Raw genomic sequence first — 6,763 nt, 5'->3', positions numbered from 1 at the left:
GGACAGGCTTAAGAGCCTTATCAACATAATATTGACAGATAGTTGGACTATTGACCATGCCCTGTGGGAGAACAGTCCACTCATAACGTTGCATAGGATGACAATTATTCACAGCGGGAACTGAGAAGGCAAATTTAACACAGTCATTAGGGTGGAGTGGGATAGTAAAAAAACAAATCTTTAAAATCAATAATGATAATATGATATGTTTGAGGAATACAGACCGGATTGGGGACTCCTGGTTGAAGAGGTCCCATAGGGACAAGACTTTGATTAACAGCCCATAAGTCATGTAGGAGCCTCCATTTTTCGGATTTTTTAGGGATACAGAAAATAGGTGTGTTCCAAGGGCTGCAGGAAGGTCGGATGTGTCCAGCCTCTAACTGTCCTTGTAGAAGTCTTTTAAGGTGTTCTAGTTTTTCTTCTTTGATGGGCCACTGCTCAACCCAAACAGGAGGGCCAGGTATCCAGGCTAATTTTAACAGAGGGTCTGTTTGAGCAGTGGCCCTTATGAAAAATCCTGAGGGGTGTCAATTTGAACATTCCACTGGGAGAGTAAATCTCGTCCCCATAATATAGTAGGTAAAGGAAGGATAAAGGGACAGATAGAATCGGGCTGTCCATCAGGGCTATAGCAAACAATGGGAAGTGTACTTTGAAAAGGACACTGTGCTCCTCCAACTCTGGCGAGGGTTTCAGCTGTCTGTTTCTTGGGCCAAGAAGAGGGCCGGGAGAAAGCCCTTCTTTCTCACAGCCTTCTCACAAACACCTTTCCATAAGAGACTCATGTTGTGAGGAATCAGTCTCAGGAGGCGTGGAAGAAGGAGGGTCATAAATATTTTCTTTGCTAGGGGAGGGAGCCAAAGGAGCTGCCTGTAAGGGCTGCAGGGCAAGGTGGCAGTGATGCCAAACAATAAGAACTGAAGCTGGGATGTTCATGTCGCGAATGATGTTACCGATACATTCCCATGCTTCTACATCAAGGTTTCCCTGCAAAGGATACCAAGGACAGGCAGATTTAATTAAAAGCAGAAGTTAAGTAAGAGCTTCTTCTGACACCTTAAGCTCAGAGGCCTTTAACAATCCTAACAACTGGGTTTTGTGTTGATGCTGCTCAGGAGAAAGAGAATTCCCCATAGTGAGGAAGAAAAGGAAAATGAAGGAAAGAATGACATTAAAGTTCCTGGCCTGAAGCCTGAAATCCCTTGACAGCGTTTGGGAAAGCCCCGCTGCCCTTGGGCTGTGCCTTTAAACAGCCTGAATTGAGAGCGTTCGGAGCTCCGCGGAAAGCCCTGCCGCCCTCAGGCTGTGCCTTTAAACAGCCTGAAACGGACACGTCCTATACTTACACCTGAAGAGATTTGAGTGTGAGGGCATCTACGGCTTCCTCACATGGGGCACCATCTGTTGGGACGGCGACGGTAACCAACTGCACAACTCTTACAGAGAAGTGGGACCAAGGAGGCTCACTCAGAGGAGTCGACCCTGGCTTCAGTCCCAGGAGTTTATTTATAGTTGATACAGCAAGTAGTGAAGCAAATCACAGAACAATGGGCTTTGGGTGAATAATAATAAGTTTCGGGCAAGGGAGAATGGACTTCAGGTAAACAAGCCAATCAGTAACAGGACAATAGGTTTTGGAAAAACAAGTCGTGACAAGTCTCAACATGTTGCTGACAAGTCTCAACATGCTGTGTGGAGCATATGGGCCTTTGAGGGGCTGAAGTTGTCACTGGTGTAGCCATATTTCAATGACACATATCCCCACAACATTGGACCACTTCCATCATGGAAAGGGCAGTGTTTTGTCCTTACTGGAATAGACACTTAGTCTGGATATAGATTTGCCTTCCCTGCATGCAATGCTTCTGCCAAAACTACCATCTGTGGATTTGCAGAATGCCTTACCCACCATCATGGTATCCCGCACAGCGTTGCCTTAGATCAAGGGACTCACTTCACAGCAAATGAAGTGCGGCAGTGGGCCCATGCTTATGGAATTCACTGGTCTTACCATGTTCCCCATCATCCTGAAGCCGCTGTCTTGATAGAATGATGGAATGGCCTTCTAAGGACACAATTACGGTGCCAGCTAGGTGGCGATACCTTGCAGGGTTGGGGCAATGTTCTCCAGGAGGCTGTATATGCTTTAAACCAGCGTCCAATATATGGTGCTGTTTCTCCCATAGCCAGGATTCATGGGCCCAGGAATCAAGGGGTGGAAATGGGAGTGGCACCACTCACTATTACCCCTAGTGACCCACTTGCAAGATATTTGCTTCCTCCCCTTGACCTTATGCTCTGCAGGCCTAGAGGTCTTAGTTCCAAAGGGAGGAATACTCCCACCTGGAGACACATCACTGATTCCATTGAACTGGAAGTTAAGAATGACACCTGACCACTTTGGGCTCCAGATACCTCTGGATCAACAGGGAAAGAAGGGAGTTACCATACTGGCTTGTGTGATTGGTCCTGATTACAAAGAGGAAATCAGACTGATTCTACATAATGGAGGTAAAGAAGAGTATGTCTGGAATGCAGGAGATTCCTTGGGGTGTCTCTTAGTACTACCATGCCCTGTGATTAAAGTCAATGGAAAACTACAACAACCTAATTCTGACATGACTACTAATGACACAGACCCTTCAGGAGTGAAGGTTTGGGTCACCCCACCAGGCAAAGGACCATGACCAGCCGAGGTGCTTGTTGAGGGCAACGGGAATACAGAATGGGTGGTGAAAGAAGGTAGTTCTAAATACCAGTTACTGCCACGTGACCAGTTGCAGAAAAGGGGACTGTAATTGTCATGAGTATTTCTACTTTGTATGTGTGCATCAAATATTTTTGTTGCCTTCACATATAAAATATAAGCTGTAAACAGGGCTAGTGTGTTTTCGATTGTACTCTTGTTAGTTGTATCACGTTAGGTGCAAGTATGACTTTCTAATTGTTTTATTCAGAGATTATGTATGGTTTAAGGAGATATGTACAGGTGCCAAGTTGACAAGGGGTGGACTGTGATGGCTAAGATTGTGTGTCGACTTGGCTGGGCCATGATTTTCCATGTTTTAATGTAATCACTCCCATGATTGAATATACTGTGAGTAGTCAATCAGATGAAAGGGAGTCTCCTTGGGGGTGTGGCTCGCATCTGAATATAAGCAGATGTTCTGGCTTTTTGCTCTCTCTGGATCCTGAGGCTGCTTCCTGTCTTCTCATCTCTGCTTCTTGGGACTTGAGCTGTCAGCTTATCTGCCGAACCTGGGATTTGTCCATCTGTACAGCCTGTGAGAGGGAGCCCTGCTCTCCGACCTGCCGATCTTGGGCTTGCCAGCTTCTGCAGCTGTGTGAGGGAGAGGCCTCTACCCTGATGCACGGACTTGGGAGGTTCTAGCCTCTACAGTCACGTGAGCTGTTTCCTTGATATAATCTCTCCCTCTATGTATATACGTATACACTTTACTGGTTTTGCTTCCCTAGAGAACCCAGCCTAAGACAGGTGTCAAGAGTTTTTGAACTGGTGAATTATAGAAAGACATTATAAACAGAGTCTCTGTATGAGTATAAATTTTTAAATGGTAAAGATTTTGACTACTACTTTTTGAAGTTTTTAACAAGGAAATCCTTTCTAAATTGTGTTATTACATAAGACCACATTACATAAAATAGATAAAAGCAAAGTGGTTTGGTTTGGGAAGTTCTCTTGTTTTCCAGAGCTTTGAACCAATTCGAGCCAGTTGAGTCATGGCCAATGAAGCAAAACTGGAACAAACTCGAATTTTAAAAATTTGGGCAATCCAGGACCATAACTGGAATGGGAAAAATTATGAGTCAAAGCCCTGGAATGAAAGACTCAGAAGTGTAGTGAGCCCTTTCAGGAGCCTGATGGGTGAGGTTGGATTATTGCCAAGACTGAGAAGAGTGACACACATTTAAGGCAGCAAGGTTGACTACCATCTTTGAGTGAGACACCACTGTTTCTGACTCTGTGCAAAATCTGACTGGCAAGAGATTTGGTTGCTATGCAACACATACACTGCCCTTGTTTTCTAAGAGAGAGATTAAGTTTCTAGCTGAGCTTTGAATATTAATTTTCCCCATTCCAGTTATGGTTCCGGTTCACCCCAATTTTTAAAATTTGGGTCTCTTCCAATGTCACTTTCTTGGACATGAGTGAATCTGGAAGAACTAATTCAAAGCCCTGTTTTTTTCACTCAATCCATCATTCAATAAAGCAGTCTTAAGATATCAAACAGTGTATCACATTGAGAAAATCTACTGCAAATGTCCTCTTTAAAGTTAAAAAGCCAAGATGTCACTTGGAGGACTAAGCTGCACCTGACCCAAGTTATGGTATTTTCAATCGCCTCACATGCATGTGAAAGCTGGACAATGAATAAGGAAGACTGAAGAGTTGATGCCTTTGAATTATGGTGTTGATGAAGAATATTGAATATATCATGAACTGCCAGAAGAATGAACAAATCCATGTGAGAATAAGTACAGCCAGAATGCTCCTTACAATCAAGGATGGCAAGACTTCTTCTCAACATGCTTTGGACATATTATCAAGAGGGATTTGTCCCTGGAGAAGGACATCATGCTTGGTAAAGTAGAGGGTCAGTGAAAAAAAGGAAGACCCTCAACGAGATGGATTGACACAGTGGCTGTAACAGTGACCTCAAACATAGCAACAATTGTATGCATGATGCATAACTGGACTGTATTTTGTTCTGTTGTACATAGGATTGCAATGAGTTGAAACTAACTTAACCACACCTAAAAACAATAGCAAGATATCTCTTGAAGCTATCAAACAGAGTAAAAATTTTAAAACCCTGGAAAAGTTTTAGTTGACATAATTTCAAAATGTACTGAGAAAGTTATTTTCCTTCATATATGTTCTGGACCAGAATTTTGGCCATATTAGCATTTGCCAGGAATCCTCTTCTGTCTTTGAGACTATGGTACTTGGAAAATAATTTTTGGGGAATTGAACCAACTGCTAAAAGTCTTTAAGTTGCTTGTCAAATTCTAGGTAAATAAAATCATAGCTTTGCATTTCAGAAACACCCATGCATAAATTTCCTTTTTTCTTCAGAGACTTTGCTTGTTGCTGTAAACGAGAACACACACACAGTTACCTGTGATTCAGGAAGGCAGCTGCAAATATATGATGCCACTGATGCATCCGCCAAAAAAAAAAAAAAAAAGGAGATGCTATGACTTTTATTTAGACTCCTTTCAAAGAAGAGACGAGACCCAATAGGAAGAAAGTCACTAGACAATTAATAGACATTACTTTTCATCTCACTGCCTTACTTTTATTGCCTCATCCTTTATGGTTTTCTAGGTTTCTTCTTGACACCCTAATCTTTCCCTCTTGTAATTTTGTGTTGATTTAAAATCAGCTTTCTTGGGGCTTTATTTTACTTTATATATTTTTAAGCTAGGGAGTTATCTGCTAATAGTGTGCTACCTTAGCATTTTTCCTACATCCTTCAAAGCTCTATTTAAGAGTTAAAAAAGTAGGTAATAAACTTGAAATACGTTAAAATAAAAATGAAGAAAAGAATTTGCCTTAGTATTTTAAGAAGATTAAGCAATGGTCAGAGAGTCCTAGACCAACCAGATTTTGGTTTTTGCTTATCAAAGCTACTCTCACATCTCTATAAAGACACTAGATTGTGGCCCTCCTCCAAGGTCAGGTTACTCTGTCACTGCAAGTGAAAAACATGAAAGAGATTTATTAGGTAGCAGCATACATCTATGCATTTTATCTTTCTCCGGTATAAATACCTAGGAGATGCTTGAAGCAGTATTTAATTACAAATGATGATAAATCTGACGAGATTTCAATTTACAATGGAGGTTGCCTTTTGTGACTCAGCTCTTTTAAGTTTGAATATATGATTCATTATGCAAAATTGGTATTTAGAGGAGTCAAATAAAACAATAAAAATAATAAAAAAATTATGTAAACAGAACAGTCTTGCAAAGGGAAAATACTGAATATGTACTTACATACATAAACATACACATACACTCACATGCACACTCTACATGGATGTTTTGCTTATAAAAGTATATTAATTGTTCAATCAAGGACATACTGACTTTTGGTAAACTACATATTATTTAACTTATGGAAATTTTGGTTACCTTAAATAACAGGGAAAATTTTAATATCAGAAGACTATAAATAGCTGTATGATCTTGTTTACTATTTTGAACTTGGATATTCCAGGTGCATGACAAAAAATAATATGTGTTTTTATGGAGTGTATCTCCTTGTTTAAGTTTCTCTAGGAACTATATACAATTATATATACTTATGTCCCTGAGTTGGCAGTTTCAAACCACCAGGAGGTACCTGGGATAACAGGCTAGACAATCTGCTTTTGAAAGGTCACAGCTTTAAAAACCCTGTGGAGCAGTTTTACTCTGTACACATGGGATTGTCATGAGTCAGAACTGACTACAAGGTAACTAACAGTAACAACAGAAGGTGGCTCTGACCCATAGTGACCCTATGTACTACAGAATGAAAGGCTGCATATCCTGCTCTATCTTCAAAATTGTTGCTATGTTTGAGCCACTGTGTCAATCCATCTCCATGAGGGTCTTACTATTTTTCGCCTATTCTCTACTTTACCAGGCATGATGACCTTCTTCAGGGACTGATCCCTCTTGATAACATGTCCAAAGAACATAAGGCAAAGTCTTTCCATCCTCCCTTCTAAGGAGCGTTCTGGCTGTACTT

The sequence above is a fragment of the Trichechus manatus genome, unplaced genomic scaffold (assembly GCF_000243295.1).
Source record: "Trichechus manatus latirostris isolate Lorelei unplaced genomic scaffold, TriManLat1.0 scaffold00406, whole genome shotgun sequence".
NCBI classification, from domain to species: Eukaryota; Metazoa; Chordata; class Mammalia; order Sirenia; family Trichechidae; genus Trichechus; species Trichechus manatus.
Note: the sequence above shows the minus strand (reverse complement) of the source record.